Source organism: Oncorhynchus masou, unplaced genomic scaffold (genome assembly GCF_036934945.1).
Source record: "Oncorhynchus masou masou isolate Uvic2021 unplaced genomic scaffold, UVic_Omas_1.1 unplaced_scaffold_1703, whole genome shotgun sequence".
Taxonomy (NCBI): Eukaryota; Metazoa; Chordata; class Actinopteri; order Salmoniformes; family Salmonidae; genus Oncorhynchus; species Oncorhynchus masou.
In genome coordinates this window covers 95692-110402 of record NW_027007188.1, presented here as the reverse complement: position 1 = coordinate 110402, position 14711 = coordinate 95692, and the positions used below count along the sequence as shown (strand labels likewise).

Here is a 14711-nt window from a genome sequence, read left to right as displayed (position 1 = left end):
CTCTCTAGTGGTGGAGGTGTGTCTCTCTCACCAGGTAGTGGTGGAGGTGTGTCTCTCACCAGGTAGTGGTGGAGGTGTGTCTCTCACCAGGTAGTGGTGGAGGTGTGTCTCTCTCACCAGGTAGTGGTGGAGGTGTGTCTCTCACCAGGTAGTGGTGGAGGTGTGTCTCTCTCACCAGGTAGTGGTGGAGGTGTGTCTCTCTCACCAGGTAGTGGTCTCTCACCAGGAGGTGTGTGTCTCTCTCACCAGGTAGTGGTGGAGGTGTGTCTCTCTCAGGTAGAGTGGGGCCTCGGGGGTTGTTGTTCTCTCCGTCCCTCAGAGGGTCCACTCTGTGTTTCCTCTTCAGTCTCAGCTTACTAGTCTTCTTCTGGGTCCCGCCCACTGAGGCTGCGCCGCTCTCTGGCGTCCGTGTCTCTCGCTGTCCTCTTCCTCCTCCTCCTTCCTGCCCTCCTTCTCTAGCATCGTTGGCACCACCCACCTGCCCTCCTGTCGGTCTCTTCTTCAGCTTGTCTTCATTCTGCATGAATGGCACACACCCATTAACACAGCTGGAACACACCCATTAATACAGCTGGAACACCCATTAATACAGCTGGAACCCCCGATGGCATTTATACAGCTGGAACCACCACTCCCCATGGCATTAACACAGCTGGAACCCCCATGGCATTAACACAGCTGGAACCACCAATCCCCATGGCATTAATACAGATGGAACACCCTCATGGCATTTACAGCTGGAACCCCCATGGCATTAACACAGCTGGAACCACCACTCCCCCACAACACAGCTATTTAATACAGCTGGCACCCCCCGATGGCATTAATACAACTGGAACCACCCCATGGCATTAACACAGCTGGATCCTCCCCATGGCATTAATACAGCTGGAACACCCCCATGGCATTAACACAGCTGGAACCCCCCCATGGCATTAATACAGCTGGAACCACCCCATGGCATTAACACAGCTGGATCCTCCCCATGGCATTAATACAGCTGGAACCCCCATGGCATTAATACAGCTAGACCCCCCATGGCATTAACACAGCTGAACCCCTCCCCCATGGCATTAATACAGCTGGAACACCTCATGGCATTAATACAGCTGGAAATCCCCCATGGCATTAATACAGCTGGAAACCCCACATGGCATTAATACAGCTGGAACCACCCCATGGCATTAATACAGCTGGAAACTCCCCATGGCATTAATACAGCTGGAACCACCCCATGGCATTAATACAGCTGGAACCACCCCATGGCATTAATACTGCTGTAACCACCCCATGCTATTAATACAGATGGAACCACCCCATGGCATTAATACAGCTGGAACCCCATGGCATTAATACAGCTGGAACCTCCCCATGGCATTAATACAGCTGGAACCACACCGTGGCATTAATACAGCTGGAACCCCCCTGGCATTAATACAGATGGATCCCCCATGGCATTAATACAGCTGGAACCCCCATGGCATTAATACAGCTGGAACCCCCATGGCATTAATACAGCTGGAAACCCCCCATGGCATTAATACAGCTGGAACCACCCTGGCATTAATACAGCTGGAACCCCCCATGGCATTAATACAGCTGGAACCTCCATGGCATTAATACAGCTGGAACCTCCCCATGGCATTAATACAGCTGGAACCACCCCATGACATTAATACAGCTGGAACCTCCCCATGGCATTAATACAGCTGGAACATCCCCATGGCATTAATACAGCTGGAACCTCCCCATGGCATTAATACAGCTGGAACCTCCCCATGGCATTAATACAGCTGGAACCCCATGGCATTAATACAGCTGGAACACCCCCATGGCATTAATACAGCTGGAACCACCCCATGGCATTAATACAGCTGGAACCACCCCATGGCATTAATACTGCTGGAACCACCCCATGGCATTAATACAGCTGGAACCACCCCATGGCATTAATACTGCTGGAACCACCCCATGGCATTAATACAGATGGAACCACCCCATGGCATTAATACAGATGGAACCCCCCTGGCATTAATACAGCTGGAACCACCCCATGGCATTAATACAGATGGAACCACCCCATGGCATTAATACAGCTGGAACCCCCCTGGCATTAATACAGCTGGAACCACCCCATGGCATTAATACAGCTGGAACCCACCCCATGGCATTAATACAGCTGGAACCACCCCATGACATTAATACAGCTGGAACCCCCCCATGGCATTAATACAGATGGAACCACCCCATGGCATTAATACAGATGGAACACCCCCATGGCATTAATACAGATGGAACAACCCCATGACATTAATACAGCTGGAACCCCCCCCCATGGCATTAATACAGCTGGAACCACACATGGCATTAATACAGCTGGAACACCCCCATGGCATTAATACAGCTGGAACCCCCCCATGGCATTAATACAGCTGGAACCTCCCCCATGGCATTAATACAGATGGAACACCCCCATGGCATTAATACAGCTGGAACCCCCCATGGCATTAATACAGATGGAACCACCCCATGGCATTAATACAGCTGGAACCCCCCATGGAACCCCAATTCCCATGGCATTAATACAGCTGGAACCTCCCCATGGCATTAATACAGCTGGAACCTCCCCTTGCATTAATACAGCTGAACCACCCCATGGCATTAATACAGCTTGAACCAATTCCTGGCATTAATACAGCTGGAACCACCCCATGGCATTAATACAGCTGGAACCCCCATGGCATTAATACAGCTGGAACCCCCATGGCATTAATACAGCTGAACCCCATTAACTCAGCTGGAACTCCCCCCATGGCATTAATACAGCTGGAACCCCCCATGGCATTAATACAGCTGGAACCCCCATGGCATTAATACAGCTGGAACCCCCCCATGGCATTAATCGGCTGAACCCCCCATGGCATTAATACAGCTGGAACCCCCCCATGGCATTAATACAGCTGGAACCCCCCCATGGCATTAATACAGCTGGAACCCCCATGGCATTAATACAGCTGGAACCCCCATTGACCCTGCGGCTCAAATGGCACCCTATTCCCTAAAGGGACACAACAACAAACACATAGGGCTCTGGTCAAAACCAGTGCACTTCATAGGGACTAGAGTGCCATTTCAAACAAATCCACAAAGGTGATGCTGATTGGCCCAGTGTATTCCTCACCATTGATGACGTTGCCGATTGGCTGGAAGGCTGTGCACGCGCCGGTCTCCTCCTCCTCCTGCAGTGTCCGACCCTCCCTCTCCGCCTCCTCTTTCTCCTGACGGTCTCTGGGATCAGGGGCACAAAAGGACTATTTTATTTACCTCAAATGTTAACTGGGCAAGTCAGTTAATAACTCATTCTTATTGACAACGATGGCCTAAAATTCAGCTGGTTAATGTTCCCTTCACTAAGGTGTGATATCTCTAACCAGCTGGGTGTGATAAACCAGAGGCTGTTCCCTTCACTAAGGTGTGATATCTCTCCTAGCCAGCTGGTTAATGCTCCCTTCACTTAAGGCGTGATATCTCCTATTGTCTACTGTATTGCACCTCTGTCACTAAGGTGTGATCTCTTCCTCTATTGTCTACTGTATTGTCCCTAAGGTGTGTGATCTCTCCTATTGTTACTGTATTATCTTCACTAAGGTGTGATATCTTATTGTCTACTGTATTGTCCCTGTCACTAAGGTGTGATCTCTCTCCTATTGTCTACTGTATTGTCCCCTTCACTAAGGTGTGATATCTCTCCTATTGTCTACTGTATTGTCCCTGTCACTAAGGTGTGATCTCTCTCCTATTGTCTACTGTATTGTCGCTCTGTTTCTAAACCGCCATTTTTAACATGTACATGATACAGTGTCCCCACGGGCACAGTAAAGTTCCTCTCCTCCTCCTCTCCTCTCTCCCCTCCTCCTCTCCTCTCCTCTCTCCTCCCGTATCCTCCTCTCTCTCCCCCTCCTCCTCCTCCTCCTCCTCCTCCTCACCTCTCCTACGTACTCTCTCCTGTCTCTCTTTCTTCTCCTGTTCCTCCTGAGCCCTCTGTTTGGCCGTGTCCTTCGTACTCTCTCCTCCCCCTCCTCCTCCTCCTCACCTCTCCTCCCGTATCCTTCGTACTCTCTCCTCCTCCTCCCTCCACCTCTCCTCCTCCCTCCACCTCCTCCTCTCCTCCTCCTCCTCTCCTCCTCCTCCTCCCCGCACTCTATACTCTCCCCCTGTCTCTCTCTTCCTGTCTTACTGAGCTCCCTGTTCGGCCGTGTCCTTCGTACCCTCTCCTCACCTCTCCTCCCCCTCCACCTCTCCTCCCTCCACCTCTCCTCCACCTCTCCTCCTCCCTCCACCTCCTCCTCCCGTATCCTCTATACTCTCCCCTGTCTCTCTCTCTTCTCCTGTTCCTACTGAGCCCTCTGTTCGGCCGTGTCCTTCGTACTCTCTCCTCCTCCTCCTCCTCTCCTCCCTCCACCTCTCCTCCTCCCTCCACCTCTCCTCCTGTATCCTCTCCCGTCTCTCTCTCTCTTCTCCTGAGCCCTCTGTTCGGCCGTGTCCTTCGTACTCTCTCCTCCACCTCCTCCTCACCTCTCCTCCACCTCTCTTCCTTTCTCCTCACCTCTCTTCCTCTCTCCTCCTCCCTCCACCTCCTCCTCACCTCTCCTCCTCCCTCCACCTCTCCTCCTCTCTCCTCCTCCTCACCTCTCCCTCCACCTCTCCTCCTCCTCCCGTATCCTCCGTACTCTCTCCTGTCTCTCACTCTTCTCCTGTTCCTCCTGAGCCCTCTGTTCGGCCGTGTCCTTCGTACTCTCCCTCCCCCTCCTCCTCCTCTCCTCTCCCTCTCTCCTCCTCCTCCTCACCTCTCCTCCCGTATCCTCCGTACTCTCTCCTGTCTCTCCTCTTCTCCTGTTCCTCCTGAGCCCTCTGTTCGGGCCGTGTCCTTCCGGACGCGTTCGGGAGATGGCTTCGTAGTCTTTGGCGATGTTGTTCAGCAGCCAGTTGAGTCCGTTCCTGATGGACCTGTCCCCCTTCTTGCCGTGGCCCAGAACAGCAGAACATGGCTCCTGGCAGCACACAGCAAGTCAGACGGGCAGAGAGAGAAGAGAGGAATCACAGGTCACGCAACATTTGATTTCTGAACTCGTGTATTTTATAGACAGCTATTCTCACAAGAGAGGGAACAATAAGGGGGGGGGGGGGTCATTGTTGAAACCAGGATGAACAAGGTACAGTCTCATAGCCACAGTACTGTAGTATAACAAGGTACAGTCTCATAGCCACAGTACTGTAGTATAACAAGGTACAGTCTCATAGCCACAGTACTGTAGTATAACAAGGTACAGTCTCATAGCCACAGTACTGTAGTATAACAAGGTACAGCCTCATAGCCACAGTACTGTAGTATAACAAGGTACAGTCTCATAGCCACAGTATAACAAGGTACAGTCTCATAGCCACAGTACTGTAGTATAACAAGGTACAGCCTCATAGCCACAGTACTGTAGTATAACAAGGTACAGTCTCATAGCCACAGTACTGTAGTATAACAAGGTACAGTCTCATAGCCACAGTACTGTAGTATAACAAGGTACAGTCTCATAGCCACAGTACTGTAGTATAACAAGGTCCAGTCTCATAGCCACAGTACTGTAGTATAACAAGGTAGTCTCATAGCCACAGTACTGTAGTATAACAAGGTACAGTCTCATAGCCACAGTACTGTAGTATAACAAGGTACAGTCTCATAGCCACAGTACTGTAGTATAACAAGGTACAGTCTCATAGCCACAGTACTGTAGTATAACAAGGTCCAGTCTCATAGCCACAGTACTGTAGTATAACAAGGTACAGTCTCATAGCCACAGTACTGTAGTATAACAAGGTACAGCCTCATAGCCACAGTACTGTAGTATAACAAGGTACAGTCTCATAGCCACAGTACTGTAGTATAACAAGGTACAGTCTCATAGCCACAGTACTGTAGTATAACAAGGTACAGTCTCATAGCCACAGTACTGTAGTATAACAAGGTACAGTCTCATAGCCACAGTACTGTAGTATAACAAGGTACAGTCTCATAGCCACAGTACTGTAGTATAACAAGGTACAGTCTCATAGCCACAGTATAACAAGGTACAGTCTCATAGCCACAGTACTGTAGTATAACAAGGTACAGTCTCATAGCCACAGTACTGTAGTATAACAAGGTACAGTCTCATAGCCACAGTACTGTAGTATAACAAGGTACAGTCTCATAGCCACAGTACTGTAGTATAACAAGGTACAGTCTCATAGCCACAGTACTGTAGTATAACAAGGTACAGTCTCATAGCCACAGTACTGTAGTATAACAAGGTACAGTCTCATAGCCACAGTACTGTAGTATAACAAGGTACAGTCTCATAGCCACAGTACTGTAGTATAACAAGGTACAGTCTCATAGCCACAGTACTGTAGTATAACAAGGTACAGTCTCATAGCCACAGTACTGTAGTATAACAAGGTACAGTCTCATAGCCACAGTACTGTAGTATAACAAGGTACAGCCTCATAGCCACAGTACTGTAGTATAAGTCTCAAGCCACAGTACAGTCTCATAGCCACAGTACTGTAGTATAACAAGGTACAGTCTCATAGCCACAGTACTGTAGTATAACAAGGTAGCCTCATAGCCACAGTACTGTAGTATAACAAGGTAGTCTCATAGCCACAGTACTGTAGTATAACAAGGTACAGCCTCATAGCCACAGTACTGTAGTATAACAAGGTACAGTCTCATAGCCACAGTACTGTAGTATAACAAGGTACAGTCTCATAGCCACAGTACTGTAGTATAACAAGGTACAGTCTCATAGCCACAGTACTGTAGTATAACAAGGTACAGTCTCATAGCCACAGTACTGTAGTATAACAAGGTAGCCTCATAGCCACAGTACTGTAGTATAACAAGGTACAGTCTCATAGCCACAGTACTGTAGTATAACAAGGTACAGTCTCATAGCCACAGTACTGTAGTATAACAAGGTACAGCCTCATAGCCACAGTACTGTAGTATAACAAGGTACAGTCTCATAGCCACAGTACTGTAGTATAACAAGGTACAGTCTCATAGCCACAGTACTGTAGTATAACAAGGTACAGTCTCATAGCCACAGTACTGTAGTATAACAAGGTACAGTCTCATAGCCACAGTACTGCAGTATAACAAGGTACAGTCTCATAGCCACAGTACTGTAGTATAACAAGGTACAGCCTCATAGCCACAGTACTGTAGTATAACAAGGTACAGTCTCATAGCCACAGTACTGTAGTATAACAAGGTACAGTCTCATAGCCACAGTACTGTAGTATAACAAGGTACAGTCTCATAGCCACAGTACTGTAGTATAACAAGGTACAGCCTCATAGCCACAGTACTGTAGTATAACAAGGTACAGTCTCATAGCCACAGTACTGTAGTATAACAAGGTCCAGTCTCATAGCCACAGTACTGTAGTATAACAAGGTACAGTCTCATAGCCACAGTACTGTAGTATAACAAGGTACAGTCTCATAGCCACAGTACTGTAGTATAACAAGGTCCAGTCTCATAGCCACAGTACTGTAGTATAACAAGGTACAGTCTCATAGCCACAGTACTGTAGTATAACAAGGTACAGCCTCATAGCCACAGTACTGTAGTATAACAAGGTACAGTCTCATAGCCACAGTACTGTAGTATAACAAGGTACAGTCTCATAGCCACAGTACTGTAGTATAACAAGGTACAGTCTCATAGCCACAGTACTGTAGTATAACAAGGTACAGCCTCATAGCCACAGTACTGTAGTATAACAAGGTACAGTCTCATAGCCACAGTACTGTAGTATAGCCAGGTCCAGTCTCATAGCCACAGTACTGTAGTATAACAAGGTACAGTCTCATAGCCACAGTACTGTAGTATAACAAGGTACAGTCTCATAGCCACAGTACTGTAGTATAACAAGGTAGCCTCATAGCCACAGTACTGTAGTATAACAAGGTACAGTCTCATAGCCACAGTACTGTAGTATAACAAGGTACAGTCTCATAGCCACAGTACTGTAGTATAACAAGGTACAGTCTCATAGCCACAGTACTGTAGTATAACAAGGTCCAGTCTCATAGCCACAGTACTGTAGTATAACAAGGTAGCCTCATAGCCACAGTACTGTAGTTACTACAGGTGAAGTAGAGCTCACTCACGATCTGACAGAGACACTTGTTCTCGTTCACTAGCTTCTCCAATGACAGGTTCTCAATGATGTCTGCCTCAGCCAATGCCCCGTCCCGATCCTGCTTGTTAGCCAATCTGTGGAGCCGACAGGGATATGTCAGAAACAGGTGGCAGACAGTGTGGCGAGGTGTGGTGTGTGTGTGTCTGTGATCTACAATCTCAGAAAGCCAAACTACAAGGACAGTTAAACAAGGAAATTCTCCCTGGTCCCAATGAGGACAAAGGCTATTTTAAGATTAGAGATTCAGGGTTACAATTAGGCTTAGAATTAGGGTACGAGGTTAGTAGTTCCTCTGAAATATATATCTTTAAATAGAAATGAAGTGGAGTTCTCCGGGAGGATGCATGTGTGTGTGTGTGTGTGTGACAGAAACATATGGTGTGGGAGGAGGACACATCATGATCTAATGCAGCCAGTCAGGGAAGTGGAAATATAGTTGGATTCACTTTTCTCAACATGTTGGGCAGAATATAATACGCTACTTTAAACAGACAGACAGACAGGTTTAGAGCTCAGAGTGACTCACACTAGGGTTCAGAGCTCAGACAGAGTGACTCACACTAGGACAGAGAGCTCAGACAGAGTGACTCACACTAGGACAGGTTTAGAGCTCAGACAGAGTGACTCACACTAGGACAGGTTTAGAGCTCTGAGTGACTCACACTAGGACAGGTGACTCTGGAGTGACACTAGGACAGGTTTAGAGCTCTGAGTGACTGCACTAGACAGTTTCGAGCTCTGAGTGACTCACACTAGGACAGGTTTAGAGCTCAGAGTGACTCACTAGGCCACTAGGACACACTAGGTTTAGAGCTCAGACAGTAACTCCACTACGAGTTTAGGAGGTCCAACAGTCACACTAGGACAGGTTTAGAGCTCAGAGTGACTCACACTAGGACAGGTTTAGAGCTCAGACAGTGACTCACACTAGGACAGGTTTAGAGCTCAGACAGAGTGACTCACACTAGGAGGTTTAGGAGCAGGTTTAGGGCCAGCTCAGAGAGTGACTCACACTAGGACAGGTTTAGAGCTCACAGAGTGACTCACACTAGGACAGGTTTAAAGCTTCTGAAACAGACAGGTGAGCTCACAGTAACACAATTAGGACAGGTTTAGAGCTCAGACAGAGTGACTCACACTAGGACAGGTTTAGAGCTCAGACAGAGTGACTCACACTAGGACAGGTTTAGAGCTCAGACAGAGTGACTCACACTAGGCCAGGTTCAGAGCTCAGACAGAGTGACTCACACTAGGCCAGGTTTAGAGCTCAGACAGTAACACACTAGGACAGGTTTAGAGGTCAGACAGAATGACTCACACTAGGCCAGGTTCAGAGCTCAGACAGAGTGACTCACACTAGGACAGGTTTAGAGCTCAGACAGAATGACTCACACCAGGACAGGTTTAGAGCTCAGACAGAGTGACTCACACTAGGCCAGGTTTAAAGCTCAGACCAAGTGACTCACACAAGGGCAGGTTTAGAGCTCAGAGTGACTCACACTAGGACAAGTTTAGAGGTCAGACAGAGTGACTCACACTAGGACAGGTTTAGAGCTCAGACAGACTGACTCACACTAGGCCAGGTTTAGAGCTCAGACAGAGTGACTCACACTAGGACAGGTTTAAAGCTCTGACAGAGTGACTCACACTAGGACAGGTTTAGAGCTCAGGTGACTCACACTAGGACAGGTTTAGAGCTCAGACAGAGTGACTCACACTAGGACAGGTTTAGAGCTCAGACAGTAACACACTAGGACAGGTTTAGAGGTCAGACAGAATGACTCACACTAGGCCAGGTTCAGAGCTAGACAGAGTGACTCACACTAGGACAGGTTTAGAGCTCGAACAGAATGACTCACACCAGGACAGGTTACAGAGCTCAGACAGAGTGACTCACACTAGGCCAGGTTTAAAGCTCAGACCAAGTGACTCACACAAGGAGCAGGTTTAGAGCTCAAGTGACTATAGGACAAGTTTAGAGGTCAGACAGTGACTCACACTAGGACAGGTTTAGAGCTCAGACAGACTGACTCACACTAGGCCAGGTTTAGAGCTCAGACAGAGTGACTCACACTAGGACAGGTTTAAAGCTCAGACAGAGTGACTCACACTAGGACAGGTTTATAGCTCAGACAGAGTGACTCACACTAGGCCAGGTTTAGAGCTCAGACAGTAACACACTAGGACAGGTTTAGAGGTCAGACAGAGTGACTCACACTAGGACAGGTTTCCCAGAGATGCGAGGGTGTCGGAGGACCTCAGCCATGGTGTCCCTGGTCTCCTGGATCCTCTGAACATCACTGGAGTCCACCACGAACACCACCCCGTACGACTCGCTGTAGTAGTTCTTCCAGATGCCCCTGATCACATTAGGTCATTTAGCAGACTCTTATCAGGAGAGCCACTTACAGGAAGTGCATTCAAACTATACGTTTAGTAAGGGGGGACCACATATCACAGCCACTGCAAGTAGACCTTTGTTTAAAATAGTCCTATCAGCAGAATCAGGGCAGAAAGTGCAGGTGTTGAGTGTCAGAAAGAAAACGAGTATAAAGACCTGATCCTCTTCCTCCGCCAGGTCAAAGATGGTGACCTCAAACTTCCCCTGCTTCAGATCCACCTTGGAGAACCCTACCGTAGAGGCCACGTCCTCTGGGCTCTCTGTGATGGAACACAACACACACACTCAGGACGAAGAGAACGCAGGCTCAAAACATCTTGACATTTATAATCGGTAGAATAGAAGTGAGTGATTCAAGTCAAGGCGACCCACTCACCTCCCCTGGATCCCGCGTACTGTAGCAGTCTTCCCAGACACTAGTCAAGTCCAACCATCACCAGTGTTATTTTCCTAAAAAACACCACAGAAAAGCTGGATTACTGGAGAGATGACACAGAGACACAAATGGAGGTGTGGTAGGAGAAGGACATGCAGGAAAAATGATCGAGCAATATTCACATGGGGGTAGTCTACAACATGTCATGTGACTCAAGCCGTGTCCCTTCCATAAAGGATAGAGCAAGACACATTGCTCTCTATTCGGGAAACTAGTAGGTAGCCCAGTGGTTAGAGGTAGAGGAGGCAGGTAGCCTAGTGGTTAGAGTGTAGAGGTGGCAGGTAGTCTAGTGGTTAGAGTGTAGAGGAGGGCAGGAAGTCTAGTGGTTAGAGTGTAGAGGAGGCAGGCAGCCTGGTGGTTAGAGTGTAGGGACCTTAGGTAGCCTGAGTGGTTAGTGTGTAGGGACGACAGGTAGCCTAATGGTTAGAGTGTAGAGAGGCAGGTAGCCTAGTGGTTAGAGTGTGGGAGGCCAGGTAGCCTAGTGGTTAGAGTGTAGAGGAGGCAGGTAGTCTAGTGGTTGGGGGTGTAGGGACGGCAGGTAGCCTAGTGGTTAGGAGTGTAGAGGAGGCAGGTAGCCTAGTGGTTAGAGTGTAGAGGAGGCAGGTAGCCTAGTGGTTAGTGTAGGGACGGCAGGTAGCCTAATGGTGGAAGTGTAGAGGAGGCAGGTAGCCTAGTGGTTAGAGTGCAGGTAGCCTAGTGGTTAGAGTGTAGAGGAGGCAGGTAGCTAGTGGTTAAGGTGTAGGAGGAGGCAGGTAGCCTAGTGGTTAGAGTGTAGAGGAGGCAGGTAGCCTGGTGGTTAGAGTGTAGAGGAGGCAGGTAGCCTGATGGTTAGAGTGTAGAGGAGTGGCAGGTAGCCTAGTGGTTAGAGTGTAGAGGAGGCAGGTAGCCTGGTGGTTAGAGATGTAGAGGAGGCAGGTAGCCTAGTGGTTAGAGTGTAGAGAGGAGGCAGGTAGCCTAGTGGTTAGAGTGTAGAGGTGGCAGGTCGCCTAGTGGTTAGAGTGTAGAGGAGGCAGGTAGCCTAGTGGTTAGGAGTGTAGAGGAGAGGTAGCCTAGTGGTTAGAGGTAGAGGAGGCAGGTAGCCTAGTGGTTAGAGTGTAGAGAGGCAGGTAGCCTAGTGGTTAGAGTTTAGAGGAGGCAGGTAGCCTAGTGGTTAGAGTGTAGAGGAGGCAGGTAGCCTAGTGGTTTGAGCATTGGGCCAGTAACCCGAAAGGTTGCAAGATCAAATCCCCCAAGCTGACAAGGTAAAATTCGATCGTTCTGCCCCTGAACACTGTTCATAGGGCCGTCATTAAAAATAAGAATTTGTTCTTAACTGACTTGCCTAGTTAAATAAAAGGTTAAATAAATAAATAATGATTTTATAGCTTGAGCCACTTCCAAAAAAAGAATTGAACATTCAACGCCAGTCTCCACACAGAAACGATGAATAATCTGATATTAGCCTAACGCATCAGAGCTCAGACAGAGTGACTCACACTAGGACAGGTTTAGAGCTCAGACAGAGTGACTCACACTAGGACAGGTTTAGAGCTCAGACAGAGTGACTCACACTAGGACAGGTTTAGAGCTCAGACAGAGTGACTCACACTAGGACAGGTTTAGAGCCTCAGAGTGACTCACACTAGGACAGGTTTAGAGCTCAGACAGAGTGACTCACACTAGGACAGGTTTAGAGCTCAGGCAGAGTGACTCACACTAGGACAGGTTTAGAGCTCAGACAGAGTGACTCACACTAGGACAGGTTTAGAGCTCAGACAGAGTGACAGGGTTTAGAGCTCACACTAGGACAGGTTTAGAGCTCAGACAGAACACACTAGGACAGGTTTAGAGTCTAGACAGAGTGACTCACACTAGGACAGGTTTAGAGCTCAGACAGAGTGACTCCCAGACAGAGTGACTCACACTAGGCCAGGTTTAGAGCTCAGACAGAGTGACTCACACTCAGGACAGGTTTAGAGCTCAGACAGAGTGACTCACACTAGGACAGGTTTAGAGCCTGACAGAGTGACTACACTAGGACAGGCTTAGAGCCTCAGAGTGACTCACACTAGGACAGGTTTAGAGCTCAGACAGAGTGACTCACACTAGGACAGGTTTAGAGCTGTGACAGAATGACTCACACTAGGCCAGGTTTAGAGCTCAGACAGAGTGACTCACACTAGGACAGGTTTAGGTCAGACAGAGTGACTCACACTTAGACAGGTTTAGAGCTCAGACAGAGTGACTCACACTAGGACAGGTTTAGAGCTCAGACAGAGTGACTCACACTAGGCCAGGTTTAGAGCCTCAGACAGGAGTGACTCACACTAGGACAGGTTTAGAGCCCAGACAGAGCGACTCACACTAGGACAGGTTTAGAGCTCAGACAGAGTGACTCACACTAGGACAGGTTTAGAGCTCAGACAGAGTGACTCCCGCCCTCACCTCACCCTGTCCTTCAGATGCTACTGGTTAAGGTGGTAACTGTAAGAGGGGCTTAGCCAGCAGCCCAGGTCACTAATACAGCTCCCCCCCTCTCCCCCCACCTTAGGGCTGCCCAGGGCTAACACCACAGGGACATTACCACAGATTGGGTGAGTCAGCACTCTGTCCATAATCAAGGTGAACAGCAAGGTTGATCTATAGATGTACACAGACAGCGATGCAGAGTCAACAGACTCATCGAACACCTCAAAGCATTCCTTTAAAAGGGAGGTGGATGTTAGAACTATCGTCCGTCATTCATTCACCTTCCAATGAATCGGCCCAGATCCTAAATCCACCCTTCTGATACAACATCTAGAGTCCTGTCCTTAAAAGCTCCTCTGTGTCACCGTATGAAAATAGTCAAATTGCATAAAAAGGTCACCCAGTCATCATTCTTGTTAGAAAAAAAACACACACACCTCGCCTCCATCAAAACACACACTTCCACAAAACACAGACACACACACAAAGACACACACCAGCTGACCAAATAAACATGTCTACCCTCCACATGGAAACAACCAATAACAACAAGCTTACAGAAACAAACCACACACACTCACATTCCGACAACACACACACACACACTCACATTCTGACAACACACACACACACACACTCACATTCTGACAACACACACACACACACACACACACTCACATTCTGACAACACACACACACACACTCACATTCTGACAACACACACACACACACACACTCACATTCTGACAACAAACACACACACACACACACACTCACATTCTGACAACACACACACACACACACACTCACATTCTGACAACACACACACTCACACTCATTCTGACAACACACACACACACACTCACATTCTGGACAACACACACACACACTCACATTCTGACAACACACACACACACACTCACATTCTGACAACACACACACACACACTCACATTCTGACAACACACACACTCACAGTCTGACAACACACACACACACACTCACATTCTGACAACACACACACACACTCACATTCACAACACACACACACACTCACATTCTGACAACACACACACACACTCACATTCTGACAACACACACACACACTCACATTCTGACAACACACACACACACTCACATCACATTCTGACAACACACACACACACTCACATTCTGACAACACA

At 48.2% G+C, this 14711-nt stretch overlaps 1 pseudogene; it reads right to left on the bottom strand.

Moving 5' to 3' along the window:
* Positions 1 to 246: 246 nt before the first annotated feature.
* Positions 247 to 13936, bottom strand: LOC135532043 (ADP-ribosylation factor-like protein 13B; annotated as a pseudogene).
* Between the last annotated feature and the right edge of the window lie 775 nt (positions 13937 to 14711).